Source organism: Ptychodera flava, chromosome 19 (assembly GCF_041260155.1).
Source record: "Ptychodera flava strain L36383 chromosome 19, AS_Pfla_20210202, whole genome shotgun sequence".
Taxonomy (NCBI): Eukaryota; Metazoa; Hemichordata; class Enteropneusta; family Ptychoderidae; genus Ptychodera; species Ptychodera flava.
Window position 1 is genome coordinate 7,984,820 of NC_091946.1, and position 19,061 is coordinate 8,003,880.

Sequence of the window (19,061 nt, forward strand, 5' to 3'; positions counted from 1 at the left end):
CCGTGATGGTATCATTATGTTCATACCAAATGGCTTTTTCTTGGAATGGTAAATTTCTTTGAAAATGTCAGTGGGGATTACATCAGCATATCATGGTTTCTAGCTTGCAGGTTCAGTCTAATGCAGAGAATTATTGTACTCAGTATTGAGAGTTTCTGTTCTGCAGCAAGGGACAAAAAGATCTTATGTTTTATAGGTTTGATGATTTTCCATCCATAGCAGTATTGCACATACTTTATATAATATATTAATATATGCTTGCACAAGGGGAAAAATTCACCCTGAAGCCACACTACACTCTTGTTGAGGTTTCATCAGTTTTGACTTCTGTTTTAAGACGTAATGTTTTTCACCTATGCATAAACACAGCTTGAGGACAGATTTTAGAACACACTTTAATTCATACCAACGTCGCTCACCTTTTTAGATAAGCAATGATGCATGTTTAGTTATTTGCAAATAAAGTAAAATTGCCACTGTTGCTTTCTTCAAAATATTTTTCTAAATACTGTTTACTGTACAAATCTTTGCTCAGTGTCATAGTTAACTGAAGTTTGGTTGAGGAAACATTCTTAGCTTTATCATTGATTGTGTGAAACTGTATATAGTATAATGTAATGTAATATAGTATATAGTATAATATAACATAAAATAATATAATATAATATAATATAATATAATATAATGTAATGCAATATAATATAATATAATGTAATATAATATAATATAATATAATATAATATAATATAATATAATATATAGGGGTTATTACACGAAGTTTGGGCGATACCGCGTCGTATTCGAGTGATGTGTCCGTATTTTGACGAGTTGCGCAGCAACGAGTCAAAATACGGACACATCACGAGAATACGACGCGGTATCGCCCTAACTTCGTGTAATAACCCCTTTATCATACATGCATGCTTTGGTTATGACTGTTTTCCTACGGACGTTCCGAAATTAGCGAAGAAATCAACTTGAAATCGACCTTGCTTCCTCCAGGCTATACTTGTAAAAGTTGGTTGCTAAGGAGTGATGACAACCGTATCACTTCTTGATATTATTCCGCTATTGGCCCATTCCACTTCACAGGAGGGTTTATGGAGCACTTTTAAAGCCAACAATTTAGATATTACGATGTCGACACAGGTTTTCACAATTTGAAGAAGATTTATTTTAGTTTAAAATGACGATCGATGTAAAACATAGGCGGGAGTTTGTAAAATGAGTGTGTTTTCGTGTTTTGATACATAATCTCATCCCTGCGTGAAAGTTATGAGGCCGCCAAAAATCGGGTCAAAATACTCGCGCCACGCTCAAACTCTATCGAGTATGAACAGCTGAGAGCACAGAGAGCATGCAGCTCTGCGAGATCTATTAATGCACATACAGTGGATATAATACCCATACCAGTCATTAATCTCGAAGAATTATACATGTTCCCAGACGTCAAATATGCCGAATTTACCATCTCAGTAAGCGGATTAGTGAAAACATGAAGTGAGTACACTGTAAGCTGTAGTGTCGCAACTCGTTCGTGATTTGTTGCCGTACGAATAAAATATTTCAAAGGTATTTCCGTCGTCTGCTCGTATATTTTCGTTCCTGGCTTGCCAAAATAGAACTAAACTTCCTTTAACAACCTAAGCGAAGTTTGACTTTCCCTCGATGGTACATTGTATGTGAAACCCGCACCGCATCGGTGCCACCAGACACGATCATGACCTGTGCACTGACGTACTAGACAGTACAAATCGGAAATATCATGTGCACCTTCAACCTTGTCTGTTGCGAGTATTTTCAGTGCGGTTGGATTTTCTCTGCTCATATACGACTGTAAACGATGTAATTCACCGCCCAGATACTTTAAGCTCATCAACAGGAAACTTGTCGTAAAGCGATTCTATCATGATGCTCTGTCAACCGATATCATTAGACATTACGTGTAATCATACATCCATGGTGTAATCTTCACCAGCGTAGACGACACGAAAACACTGCACCGCCACGGGACCGGCCATGAATTGACAGGTGTCGGCAATTATACAAATTTTTAATACGTTTGTTTGTATGTTTTTGGTACAACTGTACTTGTGCCTAAGTGCAATGCCCATGAAGTGACTGCAAACAACAGAATTTTGACCATAATCATAATGACGTTTCGGATTGTCATTTGTCTTATTCGCTCAGCTGGTTTATATGTACATTAGCTTATACCAACGGAGGTTATGCATACAGCGAAGGTCACGCGTACGCGTCGCTGTAAGTAGTTCGGTTACAGTGAAAATATAATTCGTATTTTCACTAGTTAAAATATGGGCTCATATCAGTACCGTCTGAACAATAGAAGAATGGCAATACAGGCACAGCATGTATGATAAAATATAATATAATACATTAAACAGACACTTGAAAGCAAACATGACTACCGTACTGATATTGTCAGATTTGGTCAAATTCATAATAAGTTCCAATCTTACTGTAACAGTTTTGTCATCAAGATGTCTCTCTACCTAGTGGTAACACTATTGCATCAGATTCATTTTCGTATCCTCAATTTTTACATTTCATTACCCAGATAAAAGCAGTCACAAGTACTCTTTGAGCCACTTTACAGGATTGGAAATTCAGAATCCCAATCCCATTCTGGTTTGAGTACTGTGGCAGGTGGTAATGACTCAGTGGACATGCCAACTACATCACAGTGCCAAGATGAAATTGTCTGGCTGGGATTCTACTGGGAGACTAATTCACAAGTCAAAAATAGAATTAATGGCCTTTATTTTGTCATGATTTGTAATGAATTCCTCACATTGCACTGGGTATTCCCATCGGTATGTCATGCAGAGTAGAAAAGTGATTTCTTTCGATATAGATTGCATGTATGCACCATACAGTATATCTGAAGAAATTGTAGACAAACCCATCATCCCTACAAGTGATCAAGCTATACTTTACAGAGCAGATCAGAATATCAATGTGACTAGCAGGTATAGATTGTAATTAGACAGAATCTCCAGAACTTATACTGGATATTGACTTGTAATAGACCTGTATGTTCTCATTCCAAACATTAAATTCTTCAATTCTTAGTCAGTATTTTTTGCATTCTTTTGTGCATGACTGTACTTGTATCAAAATGTCTTTCCTATCTGTTGAGCCTAGAACACATGGAGATGACTCTGATATGGCAAGACTTCTAAAAGTCTGATGATATTTCCAGTGACAAGGTCAAACCTACATATTGAAGAGTGTAGACATCCACTTGCCTTGTGATGTCTGATTTTTACAATCGAATGAGGGCAGGAGCTAGGCTGAATAGAAAAGAATTGCGATGGAATCCAGAAAGCTGGATGCTAGGTTTAATGGAAATGGGAAGAGGATCTCTGTAATGGGCGACGCCATCATTTGCTGTATTAGAAATTGATCATAGAGTTTCCAGATGGCTTTTCTCCTTTCCTAATTGATCTTGCTCTGGTCTAACATTATTTTGGTTTTTCTGCTTGGCTTTTTGAGTCTTGGCTATTTGCCAGCATCACCATGGCAACCACTCTGGACCAGTGACTCTCTGGTTGCTCTCTTATGTGTCATTTCAATGAAGGAAGACACCAGACAGAGTAATTTGTAACTTGCTGATGATGAACCTGTTAGTCTCAAAGAAATTAGTTTGTTTTGAGAAGAGCAAGAGGGAGGTCACAGGGTTAAAGAGACCTGAATATTAATTGTTTTGGAGTGAGAGACATGCTTGTGTGATGTTGCAGATGATGTTTTTACTTGTTCAAAACAAAGTTGAGTTATGTTGAACAGGGATAAACTCATTAACTTTAATCTGATAAATGTAGTCCCATTATTAGTGTGTGTGCATACTTTATTTTTGTGAAATTAATAGTTTGAGTTCTTCTGCACATGAACTGTAATATTTTTCATGGTGTTTTGAGTCGAAAAAGGGCTTTAAACAAGATTCGTCTTAGCTTATGACAGTTCATTACAACGCTGAAAAGTCTTTTATAAGTGATGGTAGCTTCTGTGAAAGGCAGTCTCTGTTATTTCATTTCCTGTAACAGATATACTGAGTGCCAGAATAATCCCAAGCTTAATCACACATGAGCTGCTAATATATCAAGATATTGGTGAAATTACACAATTTGTAAACAGTGAACTGCAGGAATCAAAGCTTCACCTTAATCAACACTCATTTAATTTGAGATTGAGCCATTGACTTATACTTGATGTGTAATACAAGACCCACTCACGGGGTAGGGGTGGGGGCTGTCATTATCCCACCGCTGCCACCATGTAATGAAGTTGTTCAGTCTTCTTACCCCAGACACCTGAATATCAATTGTTTAATTGAGTATTGACCAAGAAATCTCACTGAATTCACACTCTTGAATGTTTTGTTTAAAATGATAAAGTTTGGTGCTGTTGACCAATTGCCATTAATGATTTGCCTGGTGGATCAAAACAAAATGCCTATTGTCATACAAATGTAAATTGAATGTGATAATAAATTCATGTCGTGACTTTGGTTGAAATTACGCCAACAGCGTACATATCACATTTCTTTGTGCATTTTTATTGAATATACTGTAACTTTAGTGGAATGAGTAACAGCGGAATGGAATTGAATGTTAAATGGACTATTAAATCACCTAATGTTGCTGTAACTTATACGATCAGAATTATGTGAGAGGAAAACTGCACTGCTGATCAATCAAAATGATTTACATAATTAACTGAGCTTGATTGTCAGTATAAATTGATGTTTCACTGTCATCAGGGAGTGTATGTTGAACCCCATATGCCTATGCTTGCATACAGCAGCCATTTGAATAACACTCCCCAGTAAATATGGATTATTGATTTTCCTTTCTGTGTGGCTGGGCTTGAACAAAGTGATTTTTTTCAAGCTCCTCTGTCCCTTTCCTTTGGCTCATCATCAGTCGTTTGTTTAGTAACTAATGGAGTCATTATTACACAACCTTGACGAAGGAGCTAAATCTGTCACTCTGTGGTACTCTGGACGCCGTCGTCAATGCTGCAAACATGTTACCTGTCTATGTCACGCCGTCCCTCATGAGAATGAAATCTAAGGTACTCACCAATCTAATTTTGCTTCACTTTCAGCTCATGATAGGGTGAAATTATCGCCAGCCTGGTGGTTAGGAGATTGCCAAAATTTGATACTATTGCTCAAACAAGTAGTATTTGCTGGCAAGTGTTCACTGACGTCAACCTGTGTCGGCTTTAATTTGTGGTTATCAGTGTCTGTATCTGAGTACAAGGCAAGGTCCATCATTTGAATTCTTTCTGAGCTGTTCCAATCAGTATTTCAAGTCTCTACAGAACTTTACAGTACATCCCAAGGAAAAAAGTATCTCTCAAAAAACTGAACATAATTATCAGCTGTCAGCCATATCTCATGGGTAACATTACAGTTAGCAGAGAAATGAATATGATTCTGAGGTTTTATACGTGTTTTCAGACTATAGAAAGCTAGCTTATCCTGATATTTCTGTGTGCAGGGTACTTGAATTTTAATATCCCCGGTGTTTTAGTGCCAACAGTAGGCAAATTACAGCATTTGGAGTTTTAAATTTTCATGGGGATTGGCTAAGTGTCCATTACCATGGTAATATGCCAGCAACTGTTAAATTCACACATCTTAGTAGATGTAAGGGCAGTGATTTTCAAGATCATCCTGCTCACTATCAAGTTGTAAAGTAGGCAGCCTTTTTAGTTTCTTTTTTTTGATATATGAACATTGTCAGATTGTATGGTTCTTCCTAAAGATAAATTGTTGGTCAACAATTTACTGTCATGCAGGTTGGTCATCTCATAAGCGTAATGTAGAACTCACTGGACTACATGTTGTAAAATTATTCTGTACATAAACCCAGTAGGGTGGCAGATATAAGATGCAGATATATTCTCTGGCTATTATGATTGTTTTGATGGCAATCTACAGTGAAGTCACAGTAGTTTGTCTACTGTCTGTGGTTAAATGGACAAAATATTGGCGGCTGTCCAAAGAAGAGTTACGGATTTTGCTTTTTTTTTTGCTGTAATATCAGCCCTATCTTTGTAGTCTGTTCCCCTAGTAGCTTGTAACCTGTCAGCTAAATGTTTATAAAAATGTGTGCATTGTTCAGAAATCTAATCACGTATGATCATAATTTTTGTCAATATTTTTTCAAAATAGGTGATACACATGGATAATATCAAGTTACAAGTGAAATTCTGATATTGACTCCTAAAATAATCTTTTGAACCATATACAGTAAATGTGTAGAAAAAAATAACAGTCTGAAACAGTGAATTACATTAGAGCTACTTTTACAAATTCAATGTTCCATAAATCTGTGGTACATGTATATACATGTGGAAGGAATTTCTCCCGTAGTTGTTGATAATGAGCCATCTATTTGATGCATTTATGTGTATATACTCCACACATTGATCACACTGCGTCTATCTGATTTATTCAGTGACTGTGCCTTTCAGTGATCACACAGAGTAATCAAGCAGACACATTTCTGCAGCTTGTTTTGAAGATTATACCAGAACTGGCACAATCAGTCAACTGTTTGAGCAGTGAGGTCATATGTCATGTTTGTTTGATGAGCCTTTCCTCAAAATAATCAGAGTTGTTGTACAATGAACAAGTGAAAACTCATCATGTCATTGGACATCAATTGATAACGCCTTAAATACCACATTTCCCAATGAAAAGGTTTAACTTTTCCACAGAAAAAAAAAAGTTTTTAACTGTATTGGTTGTTGTAGATGGCATGATAGAATGAAGCACAGGGCAGGAATAAGGAAATGATGTCTTAATGAGTTGTATTTTTGACTAAACCTGGATTTTCATCATTAAAGGCACAATAGCTGTATCTTTTAGCATTATTTTTGTGATTTTACTTCCAAACTAAAACAAGTTCATGGGAATGTACTCATTGAGGGGTGTTTATACAAGTATAATAAACTGTCCACTGGACTACATCTGCAAAGCAAGATAAATAATAAATGTTTGCCCAAACATAAAATGGCGCCCTCATGCAAATAAAGCAAAAACACTGTACGTCGTGCATATATGCATTGGAATCTTCACAGAAACAACAGAGTAGTCCAATATAATGCATAGTGCTGAATGTTTTCCACTGGGACATCATATGCTTTGTTTTCTTTGTAGTATTACCAGTTTTTAAAAATGGCGGGAAATCAAAATAACAGTCAAAATTTAAATTTACTTGTCCAATTTTTCAGTTGTAAAAGACTATATCCTTTAAATTTGTAGAATTTAAAGAAAACCAGAGAAAATAGAAAGCCTTTTTCAGGTCAACAAATTTTAAGAGTTACAGCTACAGGGGCTTTAATATGTGAGTAGACATTTTGACTCCCCCTAACTTTTACACCGAGTTCTGAGGTAGCTTTCCCCAATACTGACAAGAACATCCCGCTCAGTTGCTATGAGTTTATGTGATATAATTTTGAGTAATATTCCATCATGTGAAATATTTTTATGTCATGAGAAAGTGATTGTGAAATTTTTTTTTTATGCATAAAGAAGAATTATTATGAAAATTAAAGGAGAAGAATACAGTGTTTTGTTATATGTTGTTGGTGATGAAATGTGACTATATAACCAAAAAAAAATCTGGAAATTGATCAGTGAACGTGTCAGCATTACAGCAGACTGAAGATAAGTGTATAACCAATTACATGTATTATGTGTATAGGTCATCTAATCAGTGAATATGAAAGTGGTATGATTCCAGCCAGTTATCTCTCTTCTTAATTGCCCTGTTTTATTTCATGTTTTGTTTCTCTTGTTTGCAAAGGATTAGGTTGGGATGCATTTTCTGTGATCATTGTAAAATCAGATCAGTGTGCAGATTAAGTAGGTAAAGAGCAGAGGAAAATGTTTATGCGCAAGTGTGCCAGGGCTTATGTGAGATTTCAGCGGATTTTGTGTGCAAAGGCTTATATCAGATTTCCATAGATGGAGGTTACTTTATCATGCAACACAATGTCTAGAGTCAGGAATGATGTCAGCACTACAAAGCATCAGGTGTGTTATGGCTTCTACTAAGATGTTCAGCAAAATTTAACGAGATGCAGGACAACAATGTGAAATTTGTGAATTGTTTCTTGGAGATTGTATTTAACCCCATGTTCCATAATATTGTCTCTATATATATGCATTGTACATGTACAGGTGTGCGTGTACATCTCTAGCAATGAACTTTGACCTTATGACCTTTTACCGTTATAATGATTCCATCCTGTGACCTCGCAGATTGAAATGTATTTGTTTCCCTGAAAAGTGAAAAAAGGATTCTCTTTTACAAAATATTTTTACATTAAAACAACTCAATACAAAAATAGAATCTTTAGTTCATTGTTTTTCCCAAGATTGTATGTTTCAGAAGTACCAGTTTGACTTTAAAAAATAAATATTTTGATTTCCACCTTTCCTCATTTTTCAAATCGATGAATGCATATTTTTTTTATATGCCGTTATTTTTTGTTCCCTGAAATCTACCAAATTGATGAGTGACTTCCTAGACTGCAAGGGACTTCTATTCCAATCTGGAGATAGATACACTGGTCAAATTGCAAGTTGGAAAAGTGATACACTACAGATGCATGTATACTTTTAAGGAAAAAATTGTAGGTTCCTTGACAACAGTTTTCCATTACTCAGGGTGTAAACATTTCTACGGCAGTTTTCAAACTGACAGACTTGTGTAATTGAGTATATGCCATTGGGATTGCAAACCCATCTCTCTGAGTAAATGTAATTAAAGCACTTCCCTATCTGATGGAGTGAAGCCTTTTTCTTTTTTCTTTAGCGGATTTTTGTCTCTTTCGAATTTTTCGGTTGAGTAATTGTGTTGTAAGATGAAGATGAGAAAGCTGACATAGATACTGCACATCAGTCTGTGAGATCAAGGAAATGTTTAGACACACAGCAGTTCTTTGCATGATGTTCCTTTATAGCTTGTCTCAAAGCTTCACAGCAACCTTGCTGAGCAAAGGGTTGTAACGTTGGCTTCATCAGTAGGTAAGAGTGCCCTCTAGAGGCAGTATTGAAGCTACCTTTTGTCTCCATGAAATCCTTGTGAAGGGGCTGCTGAGACGAAGTTTTGCATAACTCTGGCTTGAATAGGCGTTTTCATGACCCCTACATGACCTCACATCCTGGCATTTCTGGTGGTATGCGGTATTGAAAATTCAGTGTTTTGCTGTGAGAGAAATTCAAATATTTGCATGAAAGTGTATCAAAATTGGTAATTCAGTGCATAGGTCAATGGCTTTGCTTTGCTGTTTCAGGGTTTTCATTGGCCACTGGCTGATTGATACCAATGGAATACCAGAATGTAAGGTCATGCAGGGCTTATGAAAATGGCTTACTACCATCCTAGTACATGTATGGTAGCTTAGCATGCACCTAGTATCTGAACTATTTTCGAGACTTTATTGCACTAATCAATATTGACACGGATCTTATTGATAAATTTTTTGTTTCCTTATAGTCAAGCCCTTATTGTAATGTCAATAAAGGCGTTGGTCATCAGGACATTTTTTGGATGAATGACATGGCATTTTATGTACGTGTATCCATTTACTAGGCACTTGCATTACTATCATCTGACATAATTTGCAATTGACTGTTTTAGTATTTCAGAGTTCACTAAAATTCAGAGCTATTATGTGTTCAAACTGATACATGTGCATGTTTTTTTATCACTTCTAAGTCCAAACTCTTGTATCAAGACCAGTTATATTCTATTATTGCGTTCACCCTATTATAATGCTTGTGCAGTATAAAGAAATGAAAGGCAGTGTTTTCTCCAGGTTCCTCTCATAGGGGGGAATGTCGCCCTCTGCTCGAAAAGTTGGGGAAGGGGGGTATTTGGTTCTGATTGAAGGGGACTACAATGAATTATGCAAATTTATTATGTTATCCAAATTAAGATTGTTTCACTGTATTAGCAAATTAAGGTTACGGCTTTAATAGTAAAAATATCAAATAAAAGACAATCCTGTTTCTCTGTTTATCTCCATCCAGTAAATGTTGAATAAATTAGAAGCCTACATAAATCACTCACACCTCAATAATTTCAGTTCAAATGGAAAGGCAACATTTCAAATTAACTGTGAAAGGGTAAAATAAAACTTTTATAAGGAAAGTGTGAGCTGACTTCTGACATTTATAAATATGAATAGCTTCATGAACTCGTTTGAAATGGCACTGTATATTTGATGGCCTCTAAAGATACAAATTCATAAAATTTTTGTGTAATGACAGGTAGCAATAATCTTTATGATATATGCATAAAATTTTAGAAAAGTAATTAAACTTAATATCAGGAGAATTGAATTCTTCTTCAGTGAAGAAGTTTGGTTCGTAAACTTGCGTCAGTCATGGCAGGAAATAAAATAGGGTAGTGTGTGGCAAATTTCCTGGTTATTGTAGTATTTTAATATTCCCACTATATCTTAATAAATCATGCACACACCCTGAAATCCGGTTGTTCTGATATGATAGTGCAAATTTGATAAATGTTTTGCCTGCTCCAATCAAGATACTGGTAGTCAAGTGATTAAAATCTGCATGCAAATCACAGGAGGTATTTCTCTTATGGATATGTTTTCTGCTGATTTGAAATTTGATTTGAAATTTAAACCAAGGCCAAAAATTGAGCAAGTCAAAAACTAAGCAATTCAAATTGCCAATAGATAATTAGTTTTCTTAAGTATTTGATAATCCACTGGTGTGTGTGCAACGGATTAAAAAATTTAAATATGATATTTTTCACTGAAAGGACATTTTGTGTTATACAGTCTCTCTTTGAATCATAAACAGTGGCATTGAAGTGAATATTCTTATACATTATTGGGTTAGCTAGGTGATGAGGGATTGTCATCAATACACATTCCATTAATGAGTGTTTGAAATACGTAACCCACCATGTTACATTTTCAGTTCAGCATCCCTGCATAATTAACTATGACATTGAGTACAAAGTCTGCCATTGTAATACACCAACCCTGTACTGTTTGAGTTTATTATAATCATTTCTTTCACATTGCAAGAACTCAAGGTTTGCATAGGTTAGTCGCTTTGTTAAAAAACAAACTGCAAACAAGCTGTGGAATTTTAAAATGTATCGCAAAAGAACAACTGTACACTGGCAAAACCAGGTACCGGTAAGAGAAATATTTTCAGCAAGTGAGGACAAAAATTTATTTTTTGATACACTTAGAAAAAAGGGCCATGTTTCAGAGTTGAGTTATTGTGAGAGGCCAATGTAATCTATCTCAGTTTAGACCTTGACTAAATATCTGGTGGATAACACAGCCCAGACCATGGACACAGTGACTGACTGTCTACACCTATGTTGTGTTGTTTGTGATCTGCACTCCATATTTCTAATTCACTCAAGTGGTATGATACAAAGAAACATGCACTTGACAACATGTTCGGATTTAGCAGTTACTGACTCTATAATCTCCATTGTTGTTATTTAGGTCAAGAGGTCTGTATCAGATCATAATTTATGATTTCTGTGTTTGGGATTATGAAAGATTTTGTTAATCTCCAAAATATTTATCATTGCTTTGGTCACTTCCTTCACATACACATTAGTTACCAAGTTGGTAAATGCTTTTGTGCTATCTGTAAACAGATTCCGGTGGAAATTTCTATGAATATTACTCAAACATATTGTTTTGTGAAAAAGCCATAGATATCGAAATTTTTGTGGATATTGAAAATTATGAAGACAAGAATATAACATTTATGTAAGTGATGACTGAAAATATGTGTTCATGAATGCTTCAAAAATTTAATAATAATTCACAATTCTATTCCATAGTAGAAGCAGAAATTTGGAAATGTGACCTTTCCAATACATTACATCTATATTTGAAAGTAATTTTTGCAGTGTCCATTTTTGCTTATCATAATTCCATTGCGAATACCAATGACAGTATTTATATCAAGCATTTGATTTCGTAACAACACTCCTTATCAAACACAAAGTCTCATGGAAGTCACCATTTGTCAAAAAATCTGACGTTGTAACATGGACATGATTATTAAGGCGGTGGCAAGAGTTCAACATGACATTTATTATTTTAGCCTTAATGGATTTAATAAATCCTGAATATTTGTTTGCCAACAGCTTACACACTATCACACCACACCTGCAGATAACCTCTCTGTGGCTGTCTCTTTGCATTCATTGCACTGTTTGCTAGGAATGATTTTGACTTTCCTATTTTATGAAATGTGAGTTTACTTTTCCAGACTTGTGAAAGATGTTGTAAGTGTATTCACAAGCCTGCTTTCTGGGTCAAAATTATTGTATTAAAAAACAAGAACGCCTGTAGCAGCTCTTGTCTGCAAACAGAAAGAAAATTGTGGGTGGCCCAATTTACTCCCTGATTTGTTTAGAATGATGGTGACCTGATGTGCCCTCTGTGTAATTTTAATCTTTTACCATAATTACTCAAAGATGGCCATTACTGCCATTATGTATCCTAAACCCTCAATGGCTTTGACATTTCCTGCAGGTATATAGAGGATTTTCTTTCCTAAATAAGTTATTTTATAATTTTTTTACAATCTCAGAATAGGAAAAGCCGCTCCTCTCTGTAGTGTTAATGGAATACAGCATAAATGATAGTGGATATAGTTTTAGTTTTCAAAAGTTTTCTGAGTGATTCAGGAGTGGTAGCCAGTGTGAACGTTTCAGTAGACTTTTGCAAATCTCAGGTATGTTTATGACAGACATTTTCAAGAACTGGAAAGAACAGGCAAAAGCCAAAAGAAAAATAATTTGTGAAATGAAACTGCTGTTTTGTTATACCCAAACAAATTCAAAAATGCTAAGTTGCAATATTTGAAGTAAAAAAAGCAGAGATGAATGGCTCCAGTTGGGTGCTTGTCCTGAAAGATTTATTACTTTCTTGCTTTTTTTTTTGCTGTACAAAGCCTTTATAAGTCAGTCAAGCCATTTGTTGGTGCATTTGATAGGCTCATTATTTCATCCAACTCATTAACCAGCAAAGTACAAGATGCGACCACATCCTGGTAATTTCTCTGACTATGGAATGTCGATGTGCCATCTTCTGCTGTGGTCTCCAGGTATTTCTCTGTGAATATTCCATCGCTTTCCCCAGCTTTTCTCCCGTAGTTTTTTCTTTTTTCTCAATTTTCTTTTTTCTCAATTTTGTTCTGTTCGTGTCCAATTTGATGTCAATGGCTTGTCAATGCAGGAAGTGGAATGATGTACTTTTTATCAAATCCATCGGTGACTTTTTGTGCTTTTTTCACATTTCAAAAGATCCATCTTTGTCCGTAAAGTTCCAGTAATTATTTACTGAGTCAAGTACCCATCTCAAATCAGTAATCATCACTTCTAGACTCTCCATTTATTGCTCACTCCTATTGGTAATGACTAGCTAATGTAGAGGTGTCAATGTTTTGTCAACCAATAGAGAGAAGGCTTGTGGCAGGTACTATGGCAACCCCTGTCTGCTCTTGGAAATGTGTACTTGAGCTGTATTGTAATGTTCTGGAACCTTCCTTACAATTCTTTTGAGATTGTTTGTCCAATAGTCATTCTCTCCTCTGATTTTGTTGTGATGTGTATGATATGATGTGCAACCACAGTCTCTGTGGTTCAACATAATTATGTTTTGATGTATATGATCAGATGTGCAACTACAGTTTCTGTGGTTCAACATGATTTTGTTGTGATGTGTATGATATGATGTGCAACCACAGTCTCTGTGGTTCAACATGATTTTGTTGTGATGTGTATAGCAGGTATGTAAGCGGTCTGAAATCACCAAAGTGCGCCGGCAATCTGCGCCGGCGCATTTCAAACTGCGCCCCCATTTTGCGCCGGTATATTGCGCCGCCCAAACTGCGCCCTTAGGCCTACTCTGCGCCAAAACACTTCCGAGTGTCACAACATCGAGTAGTCGCACTTGCGTAGCAGGACGCTTTGGCAGTGCAGACTGTAGATATTAATATCCGTGCCCTAAAAAATGCAGCTCGAAAAATGATATGACATGTTTTCACGGAGTCTCGGAGGTACGAGACCATGTTATGTTTGTATGGGACGGATTACACTCACTTGGCGGTATCGTGGCTTGGCCTCAGCAGCAGTCAAAATTTGTGAATTTTGCATCTCCATAAAGGCCAGGGACTTGATACCCGGGATCAAGTTAATCCCGTTCACCTTTGACATCCACGGACGGGATCGAATGTTTATGTCTGTGTAAATTACGGTCACGATTAGTGTGCACAGGAGGTTGTACACAGGCCAATGTGTTGACATGCAAACAACAGATTATACGACACTGAATATAACGGCAAGACCAGTAGGCCTATACATGTACAGAGAACAACGTTTCATGAAGCCCACAATTCTTGTAGCAATAATAGGTGTACTTCAACAGAAATGACAAAGGTACAGTCAATCCACGACGCCGCTGCAACTGGCGTTATTACGTTCCGAATTCGGCTTACCCGGGGCTCTGGCTGCAACTGTACAATTATTGCAGCTAAACGATAGCGTAGATGTCGTGCCATTGCCAAGATACTCTGCTGTTTCCGATCGTTTTGTCAACAGAACTACTAAAAACTCTCTCAATTCGACAAGAAAAAATAATTACGGTTTGAAATCGGTGCATTAATTTATATTTATAAAAATAATAAAATGTGACATCACCGATCATAAGAAACGTGGTGTTGAAGAACATATATTTTTTGAACAGAAGACTACGGCGTCCATTTTCTGTAAGTATACATGTAATCTAACTTTAGCAAACTTGCAAGTCAAACATCCGAATAGTAACGTCAATAATTTTGGTTTTGTTCTACTCATGTTATAAAATAAGTCAAATTTCGGGAAAGTATCTGTACATTTTCGATATCTGTGCAGCGCAAATGTGTAAACCGACCCTGCATTTATCCATCCTAAAGACCATGATCAGTTCGCGACTGCAGAAACCCCCCTCCCTCTCTCTCTCTCTCTCTCTCTCTCTCCTCTCTCTCTCTCTCTCTCTCTCTCTCTCCTCTCTCTCCCCAAAAGTTTAGCCATTGATGTTTTATTTTGCCGACATTTATTTAACGGTTCACGATCACCGCTCAATGTTGATGTCGATTTTGATTTACGAAGTTTCTTCGTGACTAGAGACATGTCACGGCCTGGAGCTAGTTTTCACTATAAAAACATTCTGTGTAAACGTTTTTGCTTCCGAATGGAGGTGACAGGTGACTTCGTGTGTAAAATATTGAATGGCAATATGAATTTCACCTATAGAAAGTCTATGACTTTCAAACTAGTCGCACAAACAACAATAAACATGGCGGAGCAACGATACCGACATATTTATTTTCCTCGACCTCTGATGAGAGCGACTCGCTGAAATTTTCCAACCTGGTATTGGTAAGTATTGTAAGTATTTGGCTTTTCCCCGTGTGCTGGGTTATGTACACGTAAACTAATTATACAAAAGTTGTATTCACTGTAAATCAATAAGCCTTTCGAACACGAAGATATTCGGATATCTGAACCTCAACATCGGTTACGCAGCTCGAAAGTTATCCTCCGAAACAGGACAGGAACATTGGTCAAAGCCGGATTTTGTATGGTATATAGATATGGAAACACGCAGCTCTTTGTTAGAAAGCATGCAATGCATGATGCTCCCTAGCTTGGTCCTTGGATTGTTTCTTTCCGTCTCGCCCCTACACACCATCAATTGTCTAACAATCACAGGATTTAGTCACATGTGTCTTCAAATTTTGATACATTAATTCTACCGATCATCAAGCACGGAACACATCAAAAACAATGGTCGCGGCTACGGGTTCAAATCAAGGACGTTCACGGGGAGAAACACCACGGATTTGTCGCAGAAGTGTTATGACTAGCTTTATCTGTTTATGGAGAATATGGGCGATCAGCGTATGGTTGCACATGGAATCGACTCGCGACGCCAAGATAAAATATGATGTCCGAAAAGTTTAGTTTTGTTTTATGCAACTGAGTCATCGCCTTTGTTATCGCCTAAACATCCTCGGGTTTTGTTTTCGGGCAGACTGCAACATGAATATCTTTCCAATGCATAGAGTACGGCCGTTCACAGCAATCATAGACCCATGTGCTTTGGCAAACGGGCCAATTTTTTTGTACGTTGGTTAGAAACTAATGACAATATATAGGTGAAGATGTTACACCTGTCAAAGAGTATTGAAGATTAAATTACTTTCATCGATCGATAAAGAAGAGAAAGAATGAGTCAGTGAATATTGAATCATAGACGGGAGAATCGAGGGTTTATGATCAATTGGGAACAAAAATATTTCGATTAATTGACTAACACAACCAAAAAGGAAATTTTATTCAACTTTGAAAAAAGTCACCACCTTTCGTTGGCATAGGATTCCATGGCAATGGACCAACACATGATGTCGTTTAGGTCCTCACAAATCTTCTAAAACGGCACGACGATAGTAACTAAAATGAATGAACGATTAAAAGCCCGTATTTAAATGACACGATATCAGTTGTCGTTTCAATTTTTTTCCTTTCTGTTAGAAACTCCACGATGATGTTTTGGAAATCAAACGGGAAATGCAATATTCTCGGTGCTCCGATTGATCCATCCATTGAGGTAAATTTCACTGCCATGATCCGCCCATGGATGTAAAAAAAATCGATGATCCGCCTCAGTAAATATCTGAAGTTTCTACAGGAAATCTCTCGTCCGTTCACGGATCTTTTTCGTCTTTCATTTTAGTTTCAAGTTGTTTATAGGGTAAGGAAGCTAGAAATCCATCAAAACATCGCTCCAGGGTCTATGATCAAAAGCATGAGCGTGTTTTGTCATCAGCTGTCAGCAGGTCGTTTTCCAAACCGCGACAGGGACTCGGAAACCCGCCATAGTGTCACAGGACGCTATACCTAGATTGTATGTAATTGTGTGCTATCGTTTGGTCAGTTTCAAGGTTAATTGACTCTGAATAACCTAATCACGGTCGTGACTCCCGTTTTTGACATAACTATATAAATACCCATCGGGATTGAGTGTTCACGGCGTTCCCTTTCACTTTGACCAGCACTTTGAATCAGTCTGTGAATCGTACGTCCCAGCCCGATCAATCTCTCGCTGATTTTTAAAACCTGGTAAATAAAGTTCTTCGTAGTCAGATATAATATTCTATTCTCCATTATGTAAAGATGAATGTCTCATTCATATTTTTATTTAGACGAATATATCAACTTCTTGGTGTTTGGAAATAAGAGTGTTGCAATACTTTCCATCGGGGACTCCAATGATGAATTCACTCAGCTGTTCGCTCATGATACACAGCACTGTACTTCCATGGAGATCGTATCGCTGTTTTCAGCAATGACTTTGATCGTAAGTTTTCATTCGACCAAAGTGATGAAATAAATGCTGACAAGCACTAACTATGTACAGTCCGAGTTCACTTCACATTCTCACTATCGCTCGCACTTTCAAAGTGAGCACGTACACTTCAAGCCCTCACATTCGCTCTCGTAACTTTAGCCTCGCACTTGTCGATTTCCGGTACCCTTTATACCTTACGTCAGGAAGGCAGTCGTAAGGACGGTCGCATTTGCTGTTTGCACGTTAAATGAGAGTCTCAGACCCGGTCTCAAATTCACTCGCAAATGCACATCACAAAGCGAAATGGGAGTCTCAAGTTCAGTCGCAAACGTGATCGCACTTTGACTCTTCTATGAACTGAGAGTCTCAGAATCAGTCGCATTCCTTATCATTTGGGGTCGTCATGAATTGGAAGTAGCAATTATTGGACGATTCAAAGGTCGCAGAATTAGAGCAAGAATTACGGTCCACGAGGTTCCGATGGGACACTGAGACAGCTAGGACACTCTCGCCATATACTGAGTATAGAGTAACCCTACGAAACTTATAATGGCAGAGATATTTGGCCATCGAAATAGTTTGAGAGTAAAATTTAGCGTCTTTTTTTACTTTGAAAGTATTTACCGTCAAGGTTCGGGTAGAAACTACAAACAGATTCAAAGGTCGATTTAAGATGCAAATGACACTCGACTGGCTCGGAGTTACCTTCCCTCTCGGGTGATGTTATTACATACTTCACATACGTGTCGGAAAAAAATTACTCCCATCCTCCGCATTTTAGTGACACATTTCACCATATTTCCCACGAAAAACATGAATGTTTCTTTGAAATCGCCTGACTAACCAAAATAGACTATTAATACCGTGCTTGACATTTAAACTTCGCAATGGCGCAGAGTAAGGGCGCAGTTTGGGCGGCGCAATATACCGGCGCAAAATGGGGGCGCAGTTTGAAATGCGCCGGCGCAGTTTGCAGGCGCACTTTGGTGATTTCAGACCGCTCACATAGCTCGTGTATGATATGATATGCAACCACAGTCTCTGTGGTTCAACATGGGCATTTGTGTTCAAGTCAACAACTCCCAGGTTTTGTTCGAAAATACAGTGATCTGTATCGTCACAGCAGACTGAGCAGCTCTTGAAGATTTTACCAGCACGCTTCTATGACCCTCAGATGGTCTAGTGTGCTAGCCAAGTAATCTAGTCTGTTAGTTCCCCAGTCTGGTTTGCTAGTCCTTTACTAGCAGTCTAGTATGCTAGTCGTGTAGTCTAGTTTGCTAGTCCTGTAGTCTAGTTTGCTAGTCTTGTAGTCTAGTTTGCTAGTCCTCTAGTCTAGTTTGCTAGTCTTGTAGTCTAGTTTGCTAGTCCTGTAGTCTAGATTGCTAGCCCTGTAGTCTAGTCTGTTAGTTCCCCAGTCTGGTTTGCTAGTCCTTTACTAGCAGTCTAGTATGCTAGTCGTGTAGTCTAGTTTGCTAGTCCTGTAGTCTAGATTGCTAGCCCTGTAGTGTAGTCTGTTAGTGCCCAGTCTAGTTTGCTAGTCCTGTAGTCTGGTTTGCTAGTCCTGTAGTCTAGTATGCTAGTCGTGTAGTCTAGTTTGCTAGTCCTGTAGTCTAGTT

At 37.4% G+C, this 19,061-nt stretch overlaps 1 protein-coding gene across 7 annotated transcripts in view; it reads left to right on the forward strand.

The window, feature by feature from the left end:
• Window positions 1-19,061, forward strand: part of LOC139118496 (disks large homolog 1-like) — a 176,638-nt gene that overhangs the window by 69,754 nt on the left and 87,823 nt on the right. The gene's annotated exons all lie outside the window — the stretch shown is intronic.